The sequence below is a fragment of the Rhipicephalus microplus genome, chromosome X (assembly GCF_043290135.1).
Source record: "Rhipicephalus microplus isolate Deutch F79 chromosome X, USDA_Rmic, whole genome shotgun sequence".
Classification (NCBI taxonomy): domain Eukaryota; kingdom Metazoa; phylum Arthropoda; class Arachnida; order Ixodida; family Ixodidae; genus Rhipicephalus; species Rhipicephalus microplus.
The window spans coordinates 166,471,053-166,491,042 of NC_134710.1; the positions used below are offsets into that span (position 1 = coordinate 166,471,053).

At 44.2% G+C, this 19,990-nt stretch overlaps 1 protein-coding gene across 6 annotated transcripts in view; it reads left to right on the top strand.

The window, feature by feature from the left end:
- The window catches only part of LOC119176937 (cell adhesion molecule Dscam1), a 640,641-nt gene that overhangs the window by 9,970 nt on the left and 610,681 nt on the right, over positions 1–19,990 (top strand). For 4 of the 6 annotated variants that reach the window (XM_075878149.1, XM_075878150.1, XM_075878153.1 and 1 more), the window contains exon 1: positions 10,881–11,401. The exons of 1 other annotated variant lie outside the window; for it this stretch is intronic. The gene's annotated coding sequence lies outside the window, so the exon portion shown is untranslated. Of the gene's footprint in view, positions 1–10,880; positions 11,402–19,990 lie in introns of those variants that run through there. One more of the 6 variants, XM_075878152.1, reaches the window with a different exon arrangement.

Consider the following 19,990-nt stretch of genomic DNA (forward strand, 5'->3'; position numbering starts at 1 on the left):
CCCTAATACATGATCGTGGTCTCTCAGGAGACATCTTGATTAAAGTGCGAGTGGTTCGAGCTAAAAAAAAAGGCTCAGAAAGTGGAATAATACTGCAGAACTAACATTTTGTGCCGTATAACAATTGGTGGTAGGAATCCTTTCAGTGTGGATTCCTACCACCAATATATATATATATATATATATATATATATATATATATATATATATATATATATATATATATATATATATATATATATATATATATATATATATATATATATATATATATATATATATATCACGGTTGTCCGCACTATTAACATTTCCCTCTTACTCTTGTATTCATCAGAGTCTACATCACAAGGGCCACAGACAGCCCTGATAGATTACATGTCTTCTTGACATTTACTGAACTTCAAAACAGAAAATGGGCCGCAAAATGAATGCGACGAATTCTGCACAAAAAAATAAAAAAATTACTGCACAAGCGACGAGGAGGCCGGTTTCATTTGAAGTCATCTCAAATAGAACTAACTGGTAGAGGATATACGAGTAGAGAATGACCTGCATCTGCTTATGCTGAGACACACACGCCCCTCAATGATGTTTTTTTCTTGGCACCGCCGTTTAAACTGTTGCGTAGCACGAACAGGTTGTTTAGAATGCGGCTGTCGACGGAAGTCGATTTTATCGTGGTTGCTGCATGATTTACTACTAACGTCAGGCTTCATGTTTGTTCTACAATGTCTATGGTGATTCTCTACATTGAGTGTTTAAAACCCTTCTCCATATCGGTCACAGTTGCTGGTGATACGTCAAGATTATAGAAGGTGACAGATAAATTTGTTTTAATTCTTTTGCTTCTTCCCATTCATTGAGCTTATTTCTTTATTAAACTTGTGAAAAGATTAACAAAACCGGGTCATCTTTGTTATTATGAGAAAGCTGATGATTTATCAACATACCACTTTCTTACTAAAGCTGAAATTATCACTAAGTTTTATTATCAATGTGGCAGTTAAACTGCAAAAAGTAAAAATACATTTAATGTCATTAAACGTTCTTTCATGGTTTAGTTCAGTTATCGTCGAAAACCGAACGTTTGACCACCTCGAGTTCAAGGAATTCATTTTTACACCATGCAGTAAGAAGGATGTGTAACACCCATTATAAAATGCCTCAGACTGGAATGGTTTTTCAATTGCCACGGAAAATTATGATTATTCACTGTGCCCATAGCGCCTACAACTTATGTTCTCCCAGGAAAGTGTTTTCCTTGCTTCAACGACATAGTGCAAAACAGCATGAATCATTGAGAGCGCCTGCATGTTCAAGATCACATTACTTGTTTCATAGTCAGAGCCGTTCACCTGTATGTCGGAGGATGTGTCAAGGCGTGATAAATTTCAAACACTACTGCAAAATTACCCAAATTACCTGATGCGATGAGCGAAAAACTTGCTGGCTTTTTAGCAACCAAGAGGAGATGCAAGCATGAAGTGGCTTTCGGCAAATAAGATTATTTGGAGAAGTCGCTATCCACAGTCGTAATGTGCGGCCACTGCAAGACGCAGGGCTCGAAACTGCTTTGAATTGAGCTGCATTGCAAGCCTGGTCTTGGCCCAACACAATTCACAGCAAGCCGGAAGCTTTCGGCGCAGTCAGATAGTGTAGTTCCATCCTTGGACTGAGGCGGCGCAACACCCGCACCACAAAACTCACGGGCTACTGGCGTTGAAAAGAGCACAGCAAAATCTGTCTCAGAGCCTGAAGATGACAATCAAGGGCATGTTGCCCTGTATCTGCCTTTATAGCTGCGTTACTGAAAATAACGGCGGGCAAGAAGTTTCAGCTTCCGAGATATTGTGAAAAAGCATTAAGATCTCAGGAACAATATTTTTTTGAACTTGTTTGATTAGTAACTAGAGTGTGGAAAGCAGTCTTCTACAAAGAACTAAACACTGCCGACTTTATTTCCATTAATTTCAACTGATTGCCTGGATATTTTTGTTTCAGTGTCTAGGTTACAGCTTGCTAAAGGTTACTTAAAGGTCGCCCACAAATGGACCAAAAGAAGTTCATGGTTAATTATAACGGTGACTTCAGAAGGACCATCCGGGTAGAATATTTCAAATAAGAAGGTTATTGGTACCATTACACAGCGCTAATTGTTCAAGTAACAACAAGCAGTACTCCACTGATAACCTTGTATGGCATTTGTATAACAACCATACCCGTTGTGATGAAAGCGAATGCGTAAGATTTTCAATATAACGTGTTTGCGTCTGGGGTCAAGTTTAAAAATACGCCAGGCGTGCGCGGAAGGCACAGCACAGTCACAGAGAAAGCTAGAAGAGCGGCCTTTTAGAGCCTTTTCTAAACACTCATTGGGTAACCGCTGCAAGCACGCTGGCTTGATGCCCACTACGGCATTAATAGTGAAAATTTTAGGATAGGAGGCCGGCATTCGCGATGCTATTTTCCGATATTCCACTGAAAAGCACGGTACCCGCTAAACAATTGCGAAAAACTTTTTTCCGATAGTCTATGCAGTGGCTGACGACGATGAGTAATTATGCCTGAAGTGGATATGCACCACAGTTAATAGCTGGACAAAAACAAGACTTTGTAATGGGTTGGAGCGTTGGACGACCAACCAGTTAAGTAAGCTATTGGCATATTGCAACGACCGCTTGTTCTTTCGATGTTTTAAACTGCTTTATAAGTCGAATTAACGCGACTGCTTTGCCGACATCAATCCTGCCTAAGGCAAGTTTGCCAACAAGTCACAAGCAATGAGGATGCATAGTTTATGGAAACCTCGCATGTTGGACAGGCATGTAGAACCAATGGTGTCTTCGCGATTCCACTTTGTGCAAATGACTGTCCGGATAAGAAACTTCTATGACCAACTGCAATTTCAGCCGAACTGTTATGCTAAGTTCATGAAGTGTGATACTCAAATACCCCTTTAGACATTGGGTTGTACGATATTAACTTTGTAACGTCCATTGTACACTTGTCGAATGGGCCCTATGTATGTTGTACGCTATGTATATTGGTAAGCCGCATTTGTATTAAATAATGTAAAAAAAATAGCGTGGCTCAGTAGTAGAATACTGGGCAAGCACCCAGTGTACACGGGTTCAAGCCTCACTGTGTCGTTTGTACTAGTTTTTTTGTTCTATATTCGCGTGATGGGGTTGACTACGAACACCGGCAGTGGCAGCGGTGGTGACGGCGGCGGACAACTACGGCACTGCACAAGACCAGAGTTGTGATCTCATAACAGGTTTCGCTCTAAAAAAAATACAGTTTTGCACTTTATTTTTTCCAATTGATACGCCAGCTGTACTTATATGATATGTCTGGCATCATGATTGGGTGAAATTTTCTCTTATTGCAACTCTAGAACGCTTTTCCAGTGAGTAAACGAATCACTTAGTTAACACACTTTATGCATGGCCTCACGAATTGGTCACCGCAACACATTTTACTCCCGTATTCTAGAACGTCCCTTCACTCAACCCTTCAGCTTCACTTGAGAAAGCCGATGGGAGCGCTATCTCTAAGAACGGCAAGTGACTGCATATCAGGGATAATCTGCTGCGATTCTTGAGTAGCGCCGCGTCATTTTCAGCCGAGCAGTGGCGCGGCTGAAAGTCGGGTGAAAGTCGGGTGAAAGGGTGAAAGTCGAGTCGAGTAGCGTTTGTGAATACGGGGGTTAGAATCAGTCAGGTACGTGCGAAGCTACAGAGATTTGTCGCACGCTGTAACGGCTTCCTGTCTTCTGTTGTCACGATTAGTGCGCTGGAAGCTAAGCAGAAAGGGATGACACAGAAAAAAGAAGTTACCTCACGCACGCGTCACGTCCTTGAGCACGTTTTCTTATTTGTTTCTTCAGACGTGTAGTTTACTTGAGCGCGATTGCAAGACCGTGTGGGGCCACGTGGCGGTCTCTAGCTGCAGCCACAGTAATTATCCAGCTCACGATAAGCAAGTTAGTCAATGACCGTGAATTCGGGTGCGGTGCGGTCATTTGGGTATACAGCATTATTTGTAGAAAGATGAAGCAATGTTTTTCAGCTGACATTGAGAATTAATGGTAAATTCTGTGCAGCACACTGTGCTATAATGATTGGCTCGCGTGTCAATAGTAGCCTCGACTACTAATCGGCAGCTTTTTCTGACCCTGGCGAAAAACTGTTGTAAGGCCAAGTTGAGTTGAGCGTAATATGTTTCTCTGAATTGAGGCCCAGGTTCTTGCCTTGCTTCTAAAATAGTGGTGAGCTTTCCTTTCCTCTGGTGGACTTACCTTATACCGCACAACAAAATTTGTTCAAGCGTTCAAACTTCATCTATCTATAAAATGTCCGTGCGTGCGCGCGCGCGCGCGCACGTGTGTGTGTGTGTGTGTGTGTGTGTGTGTGTGTGTGTGTGTGTGTGTGTGTGTGGTTATTTAGCGCTTTAATATAACAATGATTTAATCTGTCAGCGAATTTCTTCCAAGTATTCCCCAGATTGTTTTTTTACCGGTAACATCTGCGCCATGGCGCTGGTGTGATTATTTGCCTTGATACTTGCTCCCAGCGAGCACGAGTTCATTTTGAAAGAAGCTGACCTTTAGGACTAACATTGTGTTATAATTCTTTTTGAATAGACATTCATAATCATTACTTTTGTACGTTATTTAGTTGGTCTACCTGGAATAATAATAAAAATAAAAATAAAATTTTAAAGTGTATTTCTGAAATAGTAGAGCAAAAATAAATAGTTTCTTTGAAGCACGTAAGAACACAAGCCGAGAAGGCAACATGACTCTGCGTGCATGCGTATTTACCTTATGGTTATTATTATACCTACTTCGAGAAAAAACAAACAAATTATTGGACCACATAGTTCCAGTGGTCCGTATCATTGAATTCCCGTCGCGTACGTGTATGTACGATTTACTGCCACCTACACAGCAGTGACGAACATAGAATTGTGTGAATGCCCACGTGCACACTCACTGACCGACAAGGATAGCAGCAGGCACTTTTCTTCGCTGCGGGGGCCTTAATAGCGGGAACACACGCAAATGTGAGCGCCTCCACCAGAGTGACAAGTAGGGTCCGTTGTGGCACTTGGTCAAATAAGGCTTAACGCCCAGTAGGGGTGTCTAACGTCGTTGGCAGGAAACTGAGATAACGCCAGTCGCCAAAGAGAGGCACGAGGAGGAGGCCGTGGTGGGAGCGTGAAAGGCGACACACTCGAGCATTCGGCGCGCGGGCTGTTGGTGCAAGCGTGGGTGACGCGTGGCGGGAGAGGCGCGCCGTCGCGCTCTCTCGCGTGCGCCGCGTGTGTGTACAGTGCGCCCGAGCGCCGCTCTCTTGCGGGGCCGTCCGGGCGTTGTGGCGGCGCCTAGTCATGTGGCTGACACGCTTTTCTCGAGAACGACTCGCGGCTGGTCGAGGCAGCTTCGCGAAGTCAGGCGCACCCCTGCTTTTAACCCCTCTGCCCGGCGTACACTCGTTGATCACGATTTCTTTCCTCTTTTACTTTCCTCTCGTCGTGTCTCCCTCCCTTCCCAGACATCCTTTCGAGTCCCCAGCCGCCGGCGCGAAACGCTTGGGCGGGTCGAGTTATTTGCTGCGGTTGGTGTTTGAGAGGCAGTGAAGCTGTGCGCCACCGAAAATGCCGGAGAGGTTGCTGTGGCGAATCTCGATTTTGATTGTGAGTAGGTGATGGTGGCGGCGGTCCCCGCCTGGCGTGGTCTGGCCATCGGAGAATCGGGAGGCGCGGCACTCGGGCTGCTGCTTCGTCGTCACCAGTTTATTTTTACTTCATTATTTTACTTTACAATGAGTGAAGAATTAACTAGATAAGCAAAACGCAGGAGTATCGACACTCTCTCAGCTGTTGGTGCAGGCCATTTTCTTACGCGGCCGAACTTGTAGGTGCTATCTGAAATTCTAGAAGTTCAGCATGACATCGTCCCCTAATGTGTGGTTCGTTCACCTAAATACAGCATATCAGCCAACACTATCCGAATCAATGTTTCTTAATTTGTTTTTTTTAACCAGAAGACAGTTGAAGTGTTCTCGAGAAGAATAACATTAATTCAAACAGAGTCAAGTATACAACGGCTTGAATGCGTTATTGATGTTCGTATTCTCTATAGTATTTGCAGCAGCTGATGACTTCATTCCGGCTTCGAAACTGACGTTTAGAAGCATGCAAGGCTTAGCATCCACACCTCGCGATGTTACATATGTTGTCACACAACCTTAATGAAAACCTGCATATAATGCAGCTGAAGAAGGAGTAGCGGTTATAAAATGTACTGTTCTAAGTATGTTGTAGCAATTGTGATGTACAGCCGCGACCACGTACGTGTATAGCGCGCGAGCGGCCAGCCTTGCTCTGCGGCGCGGCACCTTGCGGCTGTTGCGAGTTGTGACGTTGCGTGCACAAGCGCATGCGCGGCCTTACAGACATGCAGGCATGCTCTGCACTGGTGACAACAATAGAAGGTGTGGTTGTTTACAGCCAAAGATTCGCGCTCCCTCAGGTCGCTTTACCACGAAGTGCGTTTCGACTGATAAAACGCGCCTGAATCAAGGATGCACGCTCAGTTGTAGCTGTTTCGAGGCATGTGATTATATGAATATATGATAATGCAACAGCCACCTGAAAAAAATACTAGATGGCCACAAAATGAAATGAGCCACAAAGAGTGCGTCGTTTATGCAGGCGTGTGTTATCAGTCGAAACGTGCTTTGTCTTATAAAATAAATATGACGAAAGCGCCCTGAGCGAGCGCGGGTCTTCGGTTAAACAAGCACAGCTTCTAACGTTCTCACCCATGCAGAGCAGGCCGGCATGTTTGTAAGGTCGTGCATGCTCCTGTGCACGTGACGTGAGAACGCGCAACGGCCGCAAGGTGTCGCACCACACACCAAGGCCGGCTGCTCGCGTGCTATACACTGACGTCACCGCGGCTGTACGTGCGAACAAAGTATAGTGGACGAAAAGACGATTTCCCATCGGCAGGGACCGAACCTGCAGACTTCGGCAAACGCACCCGTTGTTTTTGCCTTTTGGGCTACGGCGGCAGTCGTCCGCTGGTCCACTTTATTGGGTATTTATATGCATGCAAGAAATGTTAGTCAGCGCTGCTCGTAATTATGACGCTGTCAGCTGGTGTCACGTAGCACGTGAACCTTTTACCAGGGTACAACTGAACAATAGCCTTCGCATACTATCCTAACGCATGAAGTCTGCCGGAACAAAACCCTTGATGTGAATGAAAGATATTTTTTCACTTCATGTTTCAAATAATAATACTTGTACGTATTCCTGTGTGGTCTACGCCTCCCCTTCTGCATCTCTGAAGTTTTGTTGAGGCTGAGCATTCCGTAGTGAGCTGAAGGCACTGCGACAATTTCTATCTATCTATCTATCTATCTATCTATCTATCTATCTATCTATCTATCTATCTATCTATCTATCTATCTATCTATCTATCTATCTATCGACATGTCTGTCTGTCTGTCTCACACATACCCACATATACTGCGGCCCATGGTATTTGGGTAAGCGCCCCACGTGAGTCATATATGCTATATACCCATACTTTGGAAACATTAACGCAACAGCGTAAGGAGTCCGCGTTGTAGTAAACGCACTGCCGGCGAGGCGCTTTGGCTATAACTGAAATTTTCAATACTTTTTTAAAGACGAGGGTCTTTCTTGGGGATATTCGACGCAAAAATTTTGGTCTGCCTGTCTGTACATTTGTCTGTTTGTCCACCCGTAACGAGACCGAGTACTTTAAACGGCACCAGACGATACCTCAAACGGCCGACCCCATCCGTAGCGCCCACCAATGCTGCTCAAGGTTCAGCGTTCATACTTGTGCAATTGTTGATTAAAAAGCAATTATTACTCATGTATGGGGCACCAAAACGACACGTATATATTCTGCATGTGCGGGTTTCACTAGAAAAGGAATACATAAGTAATTCTAAGGATCATAGCGTTTATCACGCTGCGCTGACCATGCAACGCTTGCACGCAAAGGCACGTGTTTCCAACGCTTTGCAAAGACGACATGGTGGTGGCACCTACCCGTCGCCTTGCGTTCTACACCTTATCATCTCTGAGATGGGCGTGCACGCCCGTCTCAGAGCCACGCGCTTCGTTTTCGAAGATAACTGCGAGATAGTGTTCATGTCTCACGTGTGACGTGACTTGATGCGCTCGTTCGCCTCCGCTGCACGCTAGAGGCACTCACCAATTTTCTTGCGCAGAACATCAAATAAACGTTTTGTTCACTCTCTCCAGACGCAAGACTATCGTCTTTCGACGACATTTGCAGATTAACCTACAAATAAGGGGCCAATTTTTCATTCCTCCTTTTTTTTTCTTACACCTTCACTATAGAACACCCTTCATTTGTACACCCTCAACAAATGGCAAGATCACATGATCATCAACATCACAACCATCATCACCATCATATTCCGATGAATGCAAAATTAAAAGAAAAACTGCTCGACCCGGAATTGAACCCAGGCTTCTTGCTTGGCAGACACGTATTTTACCATCAAGCTATGCTATTGCTTCGAACTACTTCAGAAAAATTACGGCATATTCACGGGGTGAATGATGATGAATGGGCGAAGCTCCGGAGGGATTCATCGGTAAACTGTGAATCTTCCGTGTAATTCGCCCAATCGATCATCATGTAAAGACGTGAGAAACGCTGTGTGTGTATATACACAAATCAACTTTTATTTGTTCTTAGACGATGGATGGCTTGCGATGTCCCTTGCCTCGCGCGCTCGCACATCGGGATTCTGTCTGCGAGCGCGCGCTGCTACCGCCTTGCGCTCTCTCCGCTGTGCAGCCTTATCCATCCGGCGACTCCGAGCGCGCGCCAACAGCGAACGGATTTTATTACAACGCTCCCCCTAGCGTACGTCGCCGCACTAAATCGAACGATTGCCTTCAACCAATGACACGCGCCATATGTGACATCATTCCTATTTTATAAGATCTCGCGTCTTTCATCAACTACAAGTACCGCTTTCTAGTTTATAACATCTTGCATCTTTTCATCATCAGCTACAAGTACCACCATCTAGTAAACACTACAAGAACTAAACGAGAGGTGGCTACATACAGGAGACGGTACCGCCATCTAGTGAACACTGCAAGAACTAAACTAGAGGTGGCTACATACAGGGGAAGGTACCGCCATCTAGTGAACACTGCAAGAACTAAACTAGAGGTGGCTACATACAGGGGACGGTACCGCCATCTAGTGAACACTGCAAGAACTAAACTAGAGGTGGCTACATACAGGCTACAGGGGACGCACAGCCCACGCCCTAAGGAGCTTCGCCCCTAAAAGACCCTATATACAAATGTCGTGTCAGAAAAACTTCAAGTGCAGTACAGTTTTGCCTATCCGCTTTTATATTGATGTAATAAACATTACATGTGCACACCTATGATTACGCAAGCTCTAGTCAAGCCGAAGCCTCCTATATTTTATCAATGCCAGGCATATGCACCTTATCCAGCCATTCGCCACCCTCTCCTCGAAGCCTCCCTGCTCTCACCTATCGCCTAGCTTTCTCGTGTGCTTTGCAATCATGGGGAGAGAACCCCTCACGGAGTGCCTCACGTCAGAAATCACATGATCCAATTTTTGTTCAGTTGCGTACAGATACCCAGGGTGGCGTCTTTCATTCCTTGTATAAAAAATATTGGCGATCTCACGCTCACTATGGAAAAAGATACTGTGCTTTAAGATAGCACACGCTGTTCGTGGCGCTATGAGGGCAGCCAGTGCGGAAGCGTCACTGCAACGATACTTCATGCGCTGTGCTGTGATGTGGCAGCGGCGTTGCTTCATGCTACGAAGAAGGAGCACGAAGGAACACACCCCACAGACGTACGATATCGGAGTGGGAAACACGACCATCGCATCTACGGGGAAAAGTGTTCAGAAGCACGTGTTACGAAAGCAGCGCTAACCCTTATACAGCGTCGCATCAGGACTACTGTCTCAGCACAACATCCATGCTGCATAAACTGTCGCGGAAAACATTCCGTAACCGAGCCACGCCCTTCCTGGCAGCTCCGCCGCAAGGCCGCGGTCATCATGGCCTCATTTGACGGCACCGTGACTCGCCGCTAAGCCATAGAGAAACATAATTGAAAATTTTGTTGAAGCGCACCGAAAATCGGACGGACAACTTTCAATTATGAACGTAATCCAACTGGCCCAACTTGCCATCTTGCTGCCTGGAGAAACATATAAAAAGTGGACACTCTCGTAGGGTCCTGCGACCCAGCTACTGCGCTGCTTTCAGCGCCACGAGTAGTTGGCCAGACCCGACAATGTCCTAAGCATAAATAAAGTAACATTTTTTTTTTCATTCCAACGCTGGGATTTGAGCCCGTACTTTCATACTCCGAAAGCGAGTGTCTTTGTCACTAGGGCACTCATCCATGCTTCCTCGAAGGGATTTCATTTCATTTCATTTCATTTTACTTCCTTAAAGACCCGCGAGGGGGTATTACATAAGGGGTGGATTACATAAGGATTACATGTACAGCACATTTAAACCACATGAATGTGCCTCTTTGTGCAAAATAAATGCAGAAAGACAACACTTTCCAGTCATACTTTCCTGTTTTTTTGTTGTGATGCATTAAATGTCCTCCGCGGGGCATGATGTAGAGCGGATATAGAAAATCGCAGAAGTTAATGAAATTACGTCTTTGCAAACAATTGATGCCAAAATTGGGCAATAATTGCCCTCCTCAAGAGGTTGTTATGTGTCTTAAAAAGGGAGTAAAAGCGACGATGGGTAGGCAATCTATTGGTTGGTCAGACCCTTTCTTGCTGGGCCGCGAATAGGCTCCAGTGGCCACTCTTAACATAGTATATTTCTCTATTGCTAAGCCTTGGCACACGCTATGGCTCCTGGGAGCAGTGCGACGATCATCAAGGGCCGCTCTTTCCGGAATACGCTGGCCGGTACCAGTGGCAACGAGCGCGCCCGTAGTCCCCACGAACACGACGACGGCGTTGCCCTCGTCCTCGCCTCAGCCGTCCTCTGCCACGCGCTCGACGGTGACGCAGACACCGCGTGCTGCCATCGCATCCGCCGGCTGCTGCCGCCGTCTCCATGAGTTCGACGACGACACCACCCCTTTCCCCGACGCCGCCGGCCTCTGCCGGCATCTCGACAAACACAAAGATTAGAACACTACTTGCGGCAAAACGTGCTGTGATCCCGATGCTCCCAGTCGACTTTCCTGAGCGACGATACTGTGCTGCGGCCCTCCTAACCTTGACACTTCAAAATTGGTCTTCTTAAGTGGCGCAACCATCGGGGTCAGCTGGACTTACCGTGTGAGTTTGAAAAACTCACTCTTCTTTCTGCCCGCGTTAGATCGTGCGCATCACTTGTGCCTTAGCTTTCTCGGTCTGCTACGCGTTGCGCCTGTCGGGGGAGGAGTCGAATGAGTCCTATATTTATTTTCCCCTATCTTTTCTCTTCTTTGCGGCGGCACTTTTCTCTTCTTTTCGTTAACACAGCCACTTATAGAACTAAAACAGACTGACGACTGTCGTTGAGAAACGCGCGTTAGCACTGGCATCGAAAGAAATAAAGTGGGCGTTCGTCAAACGTTCCGCAAACACGCCGACGAGAGCTATTTCTGATATGCACATTATAGCAATGTAGCGCGCATTTATGCGCGATAAACGCAACGCTTTGGCTTTCACGTGAGCGCCGACGTTACGACAAACCATGAGCTATTCAAGTTACACAAACACGCCTGAACACTTCGCTCGAAGAAAAAAATCTTACCAAGGCTGCTACTCGCCGACTGCTTCACATGGAGTTGACTGCCACAATGCGTGGTGTCTACCGAATTTTGCTACCTGCCCCGATGGTCTTGGTGTTTCGCTCGCATATTCCAGTGTCGTATTTTTGGAGCGAGTGACTTCAAATAAGGAAGTCAGCTTTACAAATATCTCAAGGTATTTTTATCAGGATACTATACAAAGCATTGAGTAAAAAAAAACATTGTGCGTCATGACATATTTTATCTATAAACCATGTTTACCTGCATCTTTCCCTCTTTAATACGTGCGATCGCGAATGGGAAAATGTGTAGTTTTTTATGATGCCCAAGGTATTTACAAGCACACTTCGCATAAGTAACCGAACTTATTAATGATTTGCTTGTCACTTAAGAGGGCGCACGGTACACAGTATCAACACATTTACGTCGTTTACGACTACGATGGCAATTATAAGGACACTCCAGGCGCGTATACGCCATCGCCGTCAGCGTCAGTACTGCCGTGTTGTTCTGTATAAAATCTAAATTTATAACACCAACGCGCACGTAGTATGTCCCATGTGCGAGTGAAAAAAAGTGTGAACAGCCGGTGATCGTAGCTCAAGCGGAGAGGAGACACGCCCGCCGTCTTTTGTCACGCGATGGCGGGCAGGCAAGGGGGAGGGATGAACAACCAAGCGTACAAATTTGACTGAAACTTGGCCTTGCAGCTACTCCAAACGAGGAAAATTAAAAGCTTTTCTCCGGAATAACTTACCTCTGAAAAAAAAAAAAAAAACAAGCGTACCCTTTCCGGTTTACGAGGAGTGCCTCAGCTGCGTAACTGGGATTCAAATGTTTTATCACCACTAATGTTTTGTGGTATGCGTTATATTTATAAAGGCGAATGCACAGCAGCAACTATATATGGTGGGATCCAGTGGAGGTTCAAAAACAATCGCTTGACTTGGTTGTGCACCGCTAGTGAGAATAGCACCACTCTGGCCAATCACGTGAGCGGACGCGAATAATTCATCACCGTTATAACTAATGTACTGCCGATAATATACATTGATAAGCAAAATTTGAAATTGTTTTATGCACAGCAGAGTAATTTGCTATTGGCTTGAGAACTCCTATATATATATATATATATATATATATATATATATATATATATATATATATATATATATATATATATATATATATATATATATATATATTGAACTTACGGTTTGTCTCATGATTAACAAGTCCGAAGAAAGCGCGTGGAGTTACGCTTTATCAAAGTTCCTCGGCGTGCCGCTAGAAACACGTAGGCTCTGCGCACAATATTGGAACGAAGAAATCCCGAAATTTCGCCATTCTAAGCCGATTGTACAGCAGCGCCTTTCAATGTCTGAAAAAAAAAAGACACTTGCAGTATAGATCCCGCAACATAACGTTATGTGTTGCACGTCGTTTACTGTACTAAGGTTCAGGTACTCTGCCTTCATATAATTTCCACAACACTTATATGCTGTTTGACTTTTAGACCTATGAAGTTCAACAACTTTTTGAAAGCAATTAATGTAGTAGGGTACGAATTCGTGTAGTTTTCTCTATGTAGCACTTTTTTGTGATAGTTTGCATCCAACCGGTCGGCCAATTTTTGCATGTTGTATAGGTTAATGTTTTACTTAATTAGTGCTTGCTTCAAGTATTTCAGTACTCAGTGTTCAAATATTCCTGAACTCAAAAATTGCTCAAATATTCAAAAATGTATTTCGGTCGAAAGAAATATTTTCACAAATATATTCACGACTATGGTGGCATTATACCAGACTTGATGCCTCAGCTTATTTGAGTGTATGGCGTTGCGAACCTTAGAAAAATCCCATAGCTTTGCAGAACACTTCCTCGAAATGCTAACAAAGTGCACCAGAAGGTGTGAGCTGAACTAATAATGCCGTGCACAAAAAAGACAGACTTCTGTGCATAAGGACAGTGCGTTCAAGGGATTCATTTCTAACGGAGAGGAAATAAAGTGAAAATTGTCACAGCTTTGCCTCAAAGGTGAAGCAATGAACGCGATAGCAACAAATTGGAAGGTCAAGGGAAGAATGGCAAAGAGATCAAAACATGTCCCCCCGTACCTCACGCCCAAATCACGCACGAAACGTACTCACAAGTACAGATGAACGCGAATAAGCATCTCAGTTGTTATTTCACTGTGTCTGAAAAACGAGGCCCTTTCGCAAATGGAGAATGTGCTACGAGTGCAGCAACCATTGTGAACCCGAACAGAATAGTTCCGGTAAAAGCCATAGGCATACGATTGTCGCCACCACGAGATAAGCGAGCACACGCGAGAGTGCTCCTTTCCACAGGGCAAAGTACGCGTGGGATATGAAAAACTCGCGCCGCCTTGTCGTGACAAACTGGAGACGCGCGCGCTCATTGCGCCATTGCGTTGGTAATGCTGCAAACACGATAGTATTTCCCCCGAGATACCCATTGCCAGAGGGAAGTGGTAGATATAAATAGCACGCCCTTTGAACATTCAAGGAGGGGCTCATTCGTGGCTCAGTGGCTAATGCCTCGCTCTCGCAATTCAGAGGTCGGTGGTGCGATTCCGCGCGCTGGAGTCCTTTTCTGGCATATTGTCTTTTCTTGCGTTTTAATATAAGTAGATAGAACGGTGAATGGGGTGGACACCCACGTCGACGTGGACGCCGGCGGCAAAATCCAGCCGAGAGTGTCCATTTCTCCAGCCGAGAGCACTTCTGAGCGAACGGCAGGCATTTTAAACGTATCAATCTACCTAGCTGCTCTCGGATCCACCTCGTTGGCTTGGTGCAAACCAAAATTAGCATGAGAGGTTAAGGTGATTTGATGATAATGGCTGAATAACGTGAATATCCTGTCGCGCACGTCTCAAATATTTTCCTCCAAATGGCTGTGGTACACAGCTGTTTACCATGGGAAGTAATAGTCTACGGGTATGCCCGACAGGTGATTGACAGCTCTCATAACTATATACCGAGGAACGACGAAAACAGCTATTGGAAATTTGAATGAGAAAGCGTAAAGAAAAACCCACATCGCCAGCGTTCACCGGACGGGTGGAAAAGCAGAAAATTAGGATCTCGACAGGAATCGAACCCAAGCATCCTACGTGGTATTCAGGTATTTTCTCACAGAGCTTTGCTATAGTTTTATAAAAGTGCTTTCAGAAAACACCTTATCCAGACGTCATGTCTGTGCAACCTCAAGTCTGGTTGTGGTGCTGGCTATATAATCTTATGGCAAAGCAATGAACACGACATGTGTACAGCCACCCTTTTGTTTAACCTGAACCCGCGAGCGTCTACCCCCCAGTCAGTCAGCGCCGTGTAACGAAGCACGCAGGAGAAACGAGCGAGAATACGTGCATGCACGTGATAAATATACCGGTACAGCTGAATTTCTGGGAACCGGACATCAGGATGCTTGGAATTCGCACTTATTGACTCGGCGCTCTACGCTCACCCATTCAGATTTGAGAAATGGATGGCGCACTACACAATAGAAGCATGCTGTCAGGTTAACGTACATGGTTGAAGTGTTGGCAGTGCTTGCATAACTGTCTAATAGGCATTACATTTGCATTTACATATTTGATTCAAGATGTTACATTCAGACGCTGCTCGACCCCAGAAAAATGCAATAACGAATATTACGCATTATATTCATATCATCGCACTGTAAAGTGCACTTTGCTTCGATAATAGTGATATGTGTGCCCTAGCGAGAGTGCTGACGTTATGTGAGCCCATAGGTTAACCTTACAACACCAGTGTTGTTTAGCTGCTTGACCCGCAGCGGTGGTCTAGTGGTGATGGTGCTCAGCTGCTGACCCACAACTCGCGGAAACGAACTGCCGCTGCAGCGGCCGCATTTTTTATGGAGGTGGTAATGCTTGATACCCGTGTACTTGAACTTAGATGCATGTTAAAGAACCCCAAATGAGTCGAAATCTCTGGAGCTTCCACTATGTTGTCTCTAATAACGGTATCGTGGTTTCGGGACGTTAAACCCTAACAATTATAAGTATTATCACTACGTGCTTGGTAAACGTACGATCAGCACGCAAATACCACACTCGCAAAAATAAATAAGTCCACCACTTCACACTCGGCTCAAAGACAAAAAAAAATGCAGCATAGAGCTAACCATCGGCTATACTTGGCATAAAACTATCTCCTCAAGGCACGGGATTTGCAGAATTCTAAGGTACTCATGTTCAGAACCAAGCAGCAAGCGTTCAAAGTAAATCCGGTGTCCCTCTACGGAATGCCTCAAAATAATAGCATGGTTTGAGCACGTGAAACCTCGCACATTATATTTTTCTATAGCCATATAGGCACGTTCAAAAACTTGTGAAAGCAGCAATGTAAACATGGCCGCATTGTTTTTATAGTCGGTTGCAACCTAAGAATAAAATGTACACTCCACCCACAAGGCCACACGGTGTTTGTTTTTCTATTGTTGCGCGCTTTTGCACTGCAAAAGCAAGCACTTCACAAAAAATTGGCGAGTCTGGTGATACTCGAGCCATATGCGTAGTGCATCGGGGTGATGGAATAAGCACATGCCACGTAGCAACTTGCCGCTGCCGAAACCTTTCATTGCAGACGACTGCCTAAAAAATGAAACTCAAGATATGGTCGGCGGTAAACACTATATGAATCCCTGCCGCTGCGCTATATTTCAAAAGCGGTAGAATCACTAGCTTCTGCTGCATGGAAAGACGTCCGGGCAGAGTGACGCTAAAGTAACGTGCGACTAACAATAGTAAGAAATACCTTTTTTGGAAGACACAAAGATGACGAGAAAATCCGGATGACGGCTGCTGGTTCAGCGGTGCCTCGCCTTGATATTTTCATAGTAAACGACTCGATGTTCCATTTTTATTGCTTCTTTTGACCCTTCACGTCACAGAAAAGACTGACTGCAATGGTACGTGCATTTTGCAGGCTTACAGTGGAACATTTCACTTTTTATTCTTAGGATGTCACTGACTGTCGCAACCCATTTGAAAAGCGATAAGAGAAAACCGCTGAAAAAGGAAAGTTGTGCTGTACGATTTCCTGCAATGGTATTGGTGACGTGTTGGCATTTAAAAGCTAGAGAGCTTAAGCCGTCATGAAGCTCTATGGGTTAATAATTAGGCTCATTGCAAGATTATCGATAGCATTTTTGTTAGTTGTAGAGAGGTAGGTTAATTCTGTTTTGTATCCACTACAAAAAGCAAGAATAAATGCTGTGAGAATGCTTAGTATGAATACTTTGCATGTGCATTTATTGAAACGATAAACAACTGAAGAAACTTAGTTTCTTTAAGGCACGGACTAAAAGGCATCATTATATTTCATTATTACATCACTTATTTTACCGTTTAGGTCCTCTACAGAGACAGTGCGTAAGGTGCGTGGACTAACGGAAAACATAAGCGATCGTTCATTTTTCTAAAAGTATCAATGACATTGAAAAACTCTAACAATGAGTGCAAGCGAATACCAAAACGACAACGTTACAACAGTAGTTTTATATAAGGTAGTTCACTCAAGAGTATAGAATAAATCGTGAATTCAAAGAAAGTTAAAGGATATTTTACACAATACTAATGAAGAGGTTGTCAATATTTAGAACACTCTTCATTTCAAAAGCCAGCGTGCTCTGAATGAATGTTCTATACTCTTCTATGCCAATGATTAAGATTTATTCGTAAACCCACTGTTCTTGGCCATGAAGACATGGAAAATAATTGAGTGTAATAAGCAACGAGATGTGGATGGCATTAATATAGAGTCACGTAGGTGACAAAGTAATGTACCTCGTAAATGAAACAAAGTTACGATATGTTTCGTGTAACAGCTAAGTGCTGTAGTTTCATAAAATAATGGCCACTGACACTGTTGTTCTTTTCATATTCTTGGGCGATCAATCTGGCTGCGTGATTTCTATTAGATTTCTGGGCAAATTTTCACAAAATGTATTTCTTACTCTTCGTAAGATTGAAGGTATTGTGCACAAGATTTGGGGGACTGGAAAATATTCTCCTAACATAGCCATTGGATTTGAAATATTGAGGCATTCATCTTGAAGAACCAAGTTTTAAAATATATTTTGTTTTGAAATGTTTATTTTGTCGCTCTAAGTATACTCTGGCATTTCTGGTATGCATGGTTCGAGCCTTGGTACGTATGCTGAAGTGAATGATTATTTAAAGGGCCGAAATCTTTTTCATTTATATAGGCATGCATTTAGTCCTTGACACGGTGACTTTAGCTCCAAGGATCACCATTTTTTTAACTGCTTCAAATGCTGTTGCACAAGCGGATAACCTGATCTTCACTGCTGGACATCGGCAATGCACTAGACGCGATCGTCTTCAAATAGTCGATGGAAACAAGACATTTTTAATTCAAGTGTACTTACACATAATAGAGAAAAAATGTGAATCGAGAGCTGAGACTTGTGGTAAATACTTCGGATGTTTCAATGGTAGAAATGAATGTTGCGGGGCGAAAACGATAAACTGAGCGCCGCTAGTTGAACTGATGTGTTAGAAAACAATTCGTTTACATTAGGGATAGCAAGACATAGCTTGCGAGTTTAGTCATGAGGTTTATTAGGTGGCGCCTTAGTTTTAGAAACTCTGACCTAGTCTATGTTGAAATATCGAGCCAGGTAAAAAAAAGCATGCGCAATGTTCCAAACAAGTTTATGTAGGCACCAAAAATTAAAGATTTTCTTCAGAGTTCGGCGCCCCTAAGCCTTAACTACATTCTTGCAATGTTCTTGAAACGGCCCACGAAAGAACGAAAGACTCAGTTGTATTCATAGACTATGGCGGAAGTATCCATCTCAGCTTTGTTCGTGGCTGATAAGTTGCTCTCTTCGCCTGCAAGGCTCGAAGGTCCATTCTAGAAAGCACTGTATGAGCTTTTGACCTCCTATCAGCATTTTAAAACACTAGGGAAAATTCGCGAAAAAGCGCCGCCTCGCCTAATTGAAGTGAAAGTCGCGTTTGTCGCCAAACAGAACCTGGCTTCTAGAAAGATCAATAATAAATACCCAACAAGAAGCCCTCCACTTTCCGGCAGACAGAAATAAGGATGAAGGCAAAAATTGCCAGCAATGTGTGCGCTTCTGTAAGGCAATTCTGTTTCTTTCATACCGTGCACGAAGAGCTCCCCTCCTGTCGCGTGGTCTTTTTTTTTCTTCAGGTTTGATGGATGACTCTCCGGAGAGACGGTGAAACATCTAGGAAGCAAAGTTTTCTGCATTAAACATAATACCTTACAAAAGACACAAGTTTGCAGTGCAGCTGTTCAATTTCCTGTTTATCTTTTTTTCCTCCCCTGATCTTCCCCATATAAGCACACGGTTTTTGAAGCGGAGGGACCCAGTGAATGACGTACAAAATACACTTCTAATGTCTGACTAACTGAAAGCGCAAGAAAACAGAGAAAACAAAAAGTTTAGTCGTACCCTCCTGCAGGTCACATCTGTTTCCTGGCCCTGTCATGGAACTAACTGCTAACAGCGCCCGAGAACAGCATTATAATACAATTAAGGACTTCGTCATTTGCGCGTACGCGTGTGCAGGGCCGCAAACAAAAGCTCCAGCTTGGGCGAACTCGATTCGTTCGTCACTTCAGCTATAGTTCCCCGGAAAAACGAAAACCTGCGCTCTAATGCCTTACTTCGCTCAACTCTCTACATGTACGTATCTTACTCCTATCACCTGCAAATTAGGCACCCATATATATTTTTTTCACAAGCCAAAGGAAATAATCAACGCGGCACGAGTCTCCCGTATACTATTCAGCGAATACTTAAGGGATGACTTTGGATAGCGAGACAGAGGGCCATATCCACTTGTCTGAACCGACGAGAAGCTTACCAGAACAAAAGAGAACTGACCTCCCTCTTTTCTCTTCGCGTAAGGTTGTCGTCAGTTCGACATGTGCAAGCAAAACTCTAGAAGAGCATGGTATTCTAAACACACTCATTAGGTGATTCTCTCACAAACCTTTACTTAAATTGTTCTTTTCATATTTGCTGCTTCTTTCCAGTGTTTAAAAACTTTGAGCGTACATTTGTTCTAAAACAACCTTAC